We start from the raw sequence: 7,500 nt of genomic DNA, 5'->3' as shown, positions 1-7,500 counted from the left end.
GGAGCCTTTCCTGCAGTCAGTCGGTCGGTCAGTGAGTGAGTGTGTGTGCTGAAGGGAGGCTCCAGCCCGGCGTCCGTCCCCACCGGGGAGGAGTAGGCCTGCTGACTGAGCGCTGGGAGCCGGGAGCCTTTCCTGCAGTCAGTCGGTCGGTCAGTGAGTGAGTGAGTGAGTGTGTGTGCTGAAGGGAAGCTCCAGCCCGGCGTCCGTCCCCACCGGGGAGTTGTGCCCGGGCCCGGGCCTCCTGCCGACGGACCGTGTGGCGCATTGTCCCGACTGCGGACTTTCTCCAGCAAAAAGGCGGAGGTGCAGTACCGCCATTTCGCCACACGAGGGACGGAATGGCACCCAACTGCCCCCTGGTGTCGAAAAAGCGCAAGGGCACCCGGGCCGGTCCGCCCCAGGCAGCGGCCGAGATGCAGCACCGGGGGCCCGGCCTGCCTGCCCTGGAGGTCAGCCTGCCAGCCCTGGAGGTCTGCCTTCCAGCCCTGGAGGACAGCCTGCCTGCCCTGGTAGCAGCACTGCCTGCCTTCCAGCCCTGGAGGTCTGCCTGTTAGCCCTGGAGGTCTGCTATCCAGCCCTGGTAGCAGCACTGCCTGCCCTGGAGGTCTGCCTGCCTGCCTTCCAGCCCTGGAGGTCTGCTATCCAGCCCTGGTAGCAGCACTGCCTGCCCTGGAGGTCTGCCTGCCTGCCCTGGAGGTCTGCCTTCCAGCCCTGGAGGACAGCCTGCCTGCCCTGGTAGCAGCACTGCCTGCCTTCCAGCCCTGGAGGTCTGCCTGCCTGCCTGTTAGCCCTGGAGGTCAGCCTGTTAGCCCTGGAGGTCTGCTATCCAGCCCTGGAGGTCTGCCTGCCTGCCCTGGAGGTCTGCTATCCAGCCCTGGAGGTCTGCCTGCCTGCCTGTTAGCCCTGGAGGTCTGCCTGCCTGCCCTGGCAGCAGCACTGCCTGCCCTGGAGGTCAGCCTGCCAGCCCTGGAGGTCTGCCTGTTAGCCCTGGAGGTCTGCCTTCCAGCCCTGGCAGCAGCACTGCCTGCCCTGGTAGCAGCACTGCCTGCCCTGGAGGTCTGCTATCCAGCCCTGGAGGTCTGCCTGTTAGCCCTGGAGGTCTGCTATCCAGCCCTGGAGGTCTGCCTGCCTGCCCTGGCAGCAGCACTGCCTGCCCTGGAGGTCTGCCTGCCTGCCCTGGAGGTCTGCCTGCCTGCCTGTTAGCCCTGGAGGTCTGCTATCCAGCCCTGGAGGTCTGCCTGCCAGCCCTGGAGGTCTGCTATCCAGCCCTGGAGGTCTGCCTGTTAGCCCTGGAGGTCTGCTATCCAGCCCTGGAGGTCTGCCTGCCTGCCTGTTAGCCCTGGAGGTCAGCCTGTTAGCCCTGGAGGTCTGCCTGCCTGCCCTGGAGGTCTGCTATCCAGCCCTGGTAGCAGCACTGCCTGCCCTGGAGGTCTGCTATCCAGCCCTGGAGGTCTGCCTGCCTGCCCTGGTAGCAGCACTGCCTGCCCTGGAGGTCTGCCGGCCTGCCCTGGAGGTCTGCTATCCAGCCCTGGAGGTCAGCCTGTTAGCCCTGGAGGTCTGCTATCCAGCCCTGGAGGTCTGCCTGCCTGCCCTGGTAGCAGCACTGCCTGCCCTGGAGGTCTGCCATCCAGCCCTGGAGGTCTGCCTGTTAGCCCTGGAGGTCAGCCTGTTAGCCCTGGAGGTCTGCCTGCCTGCCCTGGAGGTCTGCCTGCCTGCCCTGGAGGTCTGCCTTCCAGCCCTGGAGGTCTGCCTGCCTGCCCTGGTAGCAGCACTGCCTGCCCTGGAGGTCTGCTATCCAGCCCTGGAGGTCTGCCTGCCTGCCTGTTAGCCCTGGAGGTCTGCTATCCAGCCCTGGAGGTCTGCCTGCCTGCCCTGGAGGTCTGCCTTCCAGCCCTGGAGGTCTGCCTGCCTGCCTGTTAGCCCTGGAGGTCTGCCTGCCTGCCCTGGCAGCAGCACTGCCTGCCCTGGAGGTCAGCCTGCCAGCCCTGGAGGTCTGCCTGCCTGCCTGTTAGCCCTGGAGGTCTGCCTGCCTGCCCTGGAGGTCTGCCTGTTAGCCCTGGAGGTCAGCCTGTTAGCCCTGGAGGTCTGCTATCCAGCCCTGGAGGTCTGCCTGCCTGCCTGTTAGCCCTGGAGGTCAGCCTTCCAGCCCTGGCAGCACGGCCTACCAGCCTGCCAGCCTGCCCTCCCCAGCCACACAGCCCTGCCTGCCTGCCCTGGAGGTCAGCCTTCCAGCCCTGGAGGTCTGCCTGCCTGCCTTCCAGCCCTGCCTGCCTGCCTGCCTGCCCTGGAGGTCAGCCTTCCAGCCCTGGCAGCACGGCCTACCAGCCTGCCAGCCTGCCCTCCCCAGCCACACAGCCCTGCCTGCCTGCCCTGGAGGTCAGCCTTCCAGCCCTGGAGGTCTGCCTGCCTGCCATCCAGCCCTGGAAGTCAGCCTTCCAGCCCTGGAGGTCAGCCTTCCAGCCCTGGCAGCAGCACGGCCTACCAGCCTGCCAGCCTGCCCTCCCCAGCCACACAGCCCTGCCTGCCTGCCTGCCAGCCCTGGAGGTCTGCCTGCCTGCCTGCTGCTGCTAGGCCGCTGCCCCGAGCCGCCGACCCCATCGACAGGAACACGAGAGAGTTTACAAGCGAGAGGAGGCCACATATTCGACACCTTTCGTGCTCGTTTTAGGGTCCTCTCCAGTCTGTTTGGACGTGTGTTATTCTGAATCTGCTGCTTTAACTCAAGGGATTCTGTCGTGATTGATGCCTTGTACTTCGCTGTATGTTTGCACTGGTGTTGTAAGTCGCCCTCTGTAAGATCATCATTTATTATCTGCCAAGAAATAAAGATCATCATAATGTTCCCCAACTTTCAGCTTCTGGGGAGTTTGTTCCAGAGTGTGACGACTCTCTCTCTATCACCATCTCTCTCTCCCTCTCCACCTCTCTCTCTCTCTCTCTCCCTCTCTCTATCTCTCCCTCTCTCTCACTGTGTGTGTGTGTGTGTGTGTGTGTGTGTGTGTACAGCAGTGTCCCTAGACGAGAGAGATATCCCTAGACGGGGAAATTACTTTCAAACTGCAGTACCGAAATGTGTCCGTTAGATGGCAGCATGCACCAAGGAATGAAGGAAAGTGCAAAACAAAATGAAAAGGCACATCGCCTGGGCGAAAAATAATCGTAACAAATCAACGGGGGCATTTCTCGGAAAACTAACACCGGGGCAGTGCTCAGGGGGGTCCCACCTCGTGGCCACCCGGTTTGGGGGGCCATCGGGGCCGGCTGAAGAATCGCCCATACTCTGCCATAGGCAGCCCACGGTCCATCCGATCAGAGCAATGCCGGGCGGCCGGCAACCTATGGATCATAACACATCAACGGAGGCATGATAAGAGCATCTTTTATTATCTGCCAAGAAATATAGACCATCACAATGTTCCCCAACTTTCAGCTTCTACCACATCGCTGGGGAGTTTATTCCACTGTGTGACTACTCTCTCTCTCTGTGTGTGTGTGTGTGTGTGTGTGTGTGTGTGTGTGTGTGTGTACAGCAGTGTCTCCGGTTTTCCTTTTGGAATGCCTTGAAGCCGGGGGGGCTTTGCACTCATGAGAACATAGGGTGTCCTTGCCCTCCTTTCGCAGCCCAGGGCATTGAGAGATCCCTAGACGGGGAAATTACTTTCAAACTGCAGTACCGAAATGTGTCCGTTAGATGGTAGCATGCACCAAGGAATGAAGGAAAGTGCAAAACAAAATGAAAAGGCACATCGCCTGGGCGAAAAATAATCATAACAAATCAACGGGGGCATTTCTCGGAAAACTAACACCGGGGCAGTGCTCAGGGGGGTCCCACCTCGTGGCCACCCGGTTTGGGGGGCGATCGGGGCCGGTTCCGAAAATCGCTAAATCTCCCATAGCCAGCCCACGCTCCATCCGATAGAGCACTGCCGGGCGGCCGGCCGGCAACTACGGATCATAACAAATCAACGGGGGCATTTCTCCGAAAACTAACACCGGGGCAGTGCTCAGGGGGGTCCCACCTCGTGGCCACCCGGTTTGGGGGGCGATCGGGGCCGGTTCCGAAAATCGCTAAATCTCCCATAGCCAGCCCACGCTCCATCCGATAGAGCACTGCCGGGCGGCCGGCCGGCAACTACGGATCATAACAAATCAACGGGGGCATTTCTCCGAAAACTAACACCGGGGCAGTGCTCAGGGGGGTCCCACCTCGTGGCCACCCGGTTTGGGGGGCGATCGGGGCCGGTTCCGAAAATCGCTAAATCTCCCATAGCCAGCCCACGCTCCATCCGATAGAGCACTGCCGGGCGGCCGGCCGGCAACTACGGATCATAACAAATCAACGGGGGCATTTCTCGGAAAACTAACACCGGGGCAGTGCTCAGGGGGGTCCCACCTCGTGGCCACCCGGTTTGGGGGGCGATCGGGGCCGGTTCCGAAAATCGCTAAATCTCCCATAGCCAGCCCACGCTCCATCCGATAGAGCACTGCCGGGCGGCCGGCCGGCAACTACGGATCATAACAAATCAACGGGGGCATTTCTCGGAAAACTAACACCGGGGCAGTGCTCAGGGGGGTCCCACCTCGTGGCCACCCGGTTTGGGGGGCGATCGGGGCCGGTTCCGAAAATCGCTAAATCTCCCATAGCCAGCCCACGCTCCATCCGATAGAGCAATGCCGGGCGGCCGGCCGGCAACTACGGATCATAACAAATCAACGGGGGCATTTCTCCGAAAACTAACACCGGGGCAGTGCTCAGGGGGGTCCCACCTCGTGGCCACCCGGTTTGGGGGGCGATCGGGGCCGGTTCCGAAAATCGCTAAATCTCCCATAGCCAGCCCACGCTCCATCCGATAGAGCAATGCCGGGCGGCCGGCCGGCAACTACGGATCATAACAAATCAACGGGGGCATTTCTCCGAAAACTAACACCGGGGCAGTGCTCAGGGGGGTCCCACCTCGTGGCCACCCGGGTCTGGGACCGATGGGAGCACTTTAAAATTTTCGAGTCAGGGGACCAGACGGCCGAGTGAAAAACTTTGAAAAATATTCTATCTCCTCACTCCCATTGACTTTACATTAGGGCGACCAGGCGGCCGGCGGAAAAAAAATCATAACAAATCAACGGGGGCATTTCTCCGAAAACTAACACCGGGGCTGTGCTCAGGGGGCTCCCAGCTATCAGCCACCCTATCCCGGGACCGATGGGAGCACTTTAAAATTTTCGAGTCAGGGGACCAGACGGCCGAGTGAAAAACTTTGAAAAATATTCTATCTCCTCACTCCCATTGACTTTACATTAGGGCGACCAGGCGGCCGGCGGAAAAAAAATCATAACAAATCAACGGGGGCATTTCTCCGAAAACTAACACCGGGGCTGTGCTCAGGGGGCTCCCAGCTATCAGCCACCCTATCCCGGGACCGATGGGAGCACTTTAAAATTTTCGAGTCAGGGGACCAGACGGCCGAGTGAAAAACTTTGAAAAATATTCTATCTCCTCACTCCCATTGACTTTACATTAGGGCGACCAGGCGGCCGGCGGAAAAAAAATCATAACAAATCAACGGGGGCATTTCTCCGAAAACTAACACCGGGGCTGTGCTCAGGGGGCTCCCAGCTATCAGCCCCCCGGGTCTGGGGGCATTGTTTTTCTTTTTAATCATTTTGAGCATTTCCCCCAGTTTAGAGATGTGTGCCCCTAGACAACCCATTGAGAATAACTATGAAATGTTCTGAAGTTTTGATTTTCAAATGTCGGTGAAAATTGAAAAACGTCATATATTCTTCAAAGGAAGCATGGGGCGATGGTAGGGAGAGTCCCCGCAGCGTGCCTCGGCGGCGATGGGAGCGTTTTCGATGTCCCCGTCCCCCCCCCATAGGGATAGAAGGGGAGTTAGGTGACCAGGCGTCCCGGGTCCCAAAAATCGAAAAATTAATATAGAATGCTTTTTAATCCAGAAATAAAGTAGGGGGCAGTCCTGGTGAGAGTCCCAGCCACAGCCCCAGTGTGTTTTGGAGCCGTTTGGGGCCGGGTGAAAAACTTTGAAAAATGTTCTATCTCCTCACTCCCATTGACTTTACATTAGGGCGACCAGGCGGCCGGCGGAAAAAAAAATCATAACAAATCAACGGAGGCATTTCTCCGAAAACTAACACCGGGGCAGTGCTCAGGGGGCTCCCAGCTATCAGCCACCCTATCCCGGGACCGATGGGAGCACTTTAAAATTTTCGAGTTAGGGGACCAGGCGGCCGAGTGAAAAACTTTGAAAAATTTTCTATCTCCTCACTCCCATTGACTTTGCATTAGGGCGACCAGGCGGCCGGCGGAAAAAAAATCATAACAAATCAACGGGGGCATTTCTCCGAAAACTAACACCGGGGCAGTGCTCAGGGGGCTCCCAGCTATCAGCCACCCTATCCCGGGACCGATGGGAGCACTTTAAAATTTTCGAGTTAGGGGACCAGGCGGCCGAGTGAAAAACTTAGAAAAATTTTCTATCTCCCCTAGGTGACCAGGCAGCCGGAGCTGATTTTTCTGACCCCTAAAACAATTATTAAAAGGTATTTTTTCGCCAAACTAAGACTTTTAAAATTCAAATAGGATGATTATCTACTGCCCCAGTGGGTTTTTGAACCATTTTAAGCCTTTTTGACAGTTTTCATTTTTCCCCCATTGACTTCAATGGGAGTTAGGTGACCAGTCCTCCGACTTTTGAACCTCTCCTGGGGGGGCTGTGAGCCCCCGATTTCTTTGCAAAGCACGTCATTCGATTCGTCTCAGTCCCCTCTATATACCCCGTGTGTTTGTTTTCTCGAAAAACCCCCGGAACACGGTTTTTTAGGGGGGGGGTGGGGGGGGGGTACTTCGGAGCCATTTGGGGGGGGGTAAACGACATTTCCCGAAATTAATTTTAACACAGCCTTCCTCAGAATCGCTTTTCCAACAAAATCCTTTTTATTTCGAGTCTCTACGATGTTCCTAAGTGGTCGAAACCACTTTTGGACAGTTTTTACACCAAACGGCTCGGGCGCACAGCGGGCCGTGTGCCGATGGGCGGTTCTCGCGGGTCTGAGGCGGGGCTAGGCTGCTCGCGGCGGGCATGGGAGTGCCGTGTGCAGCCGCCACAGTGTTCCAGGCTGTCAGCATTTCTCTACGGTGCCGGGGGAAATACAGGAACTGGGTTTTTGAAGACACTTAGTGCAATGAGAGAGGTCAAAACTGAGCTAAGGGCACTTGCTGGAGGAAAGTGGCTGGGCCCCGCTAGCTCTTTTACGGACACTTTCTGGACTTGGCCCGGGATTTTCAGACGGTTCTTTGCGACTGTCTGATCATCCAGCGAAATGCAAGGGGGGGAACGGTCCCGGCCGCACCCCGCGTTTCAGGCCTCGTCGGCGGCCCGCTCCGGCGGCTGCGCCCGCTAAGTCTTCGCGGCCCGCCGTGGAGAGTGTGTATGCTGCCCGCCCCAGACGTTCACCCCAAGGGCTTGCGGGCCTTTAAGGGTC

The sequence above is a fragment of the Amia ocellicauda genome, unplaced genomic scaffold, assembly GCF_036373705.1.
Source record: "Amia ocellicauda isolate fAmiCal2 unplaced genomic scaffold, fAmiCal2.hap1 HAP1_SCAFFOLD_183, whole genome shotgun sequence".
Lineage (NCBI taxonomy): Eukaryota > Metazoa > Chordata > Actinopteri > Amiiformes > Amiidae > Amia > Amia ocellicauda.
Note: the sequence above shows the minus strand (reverse complement) of the source record.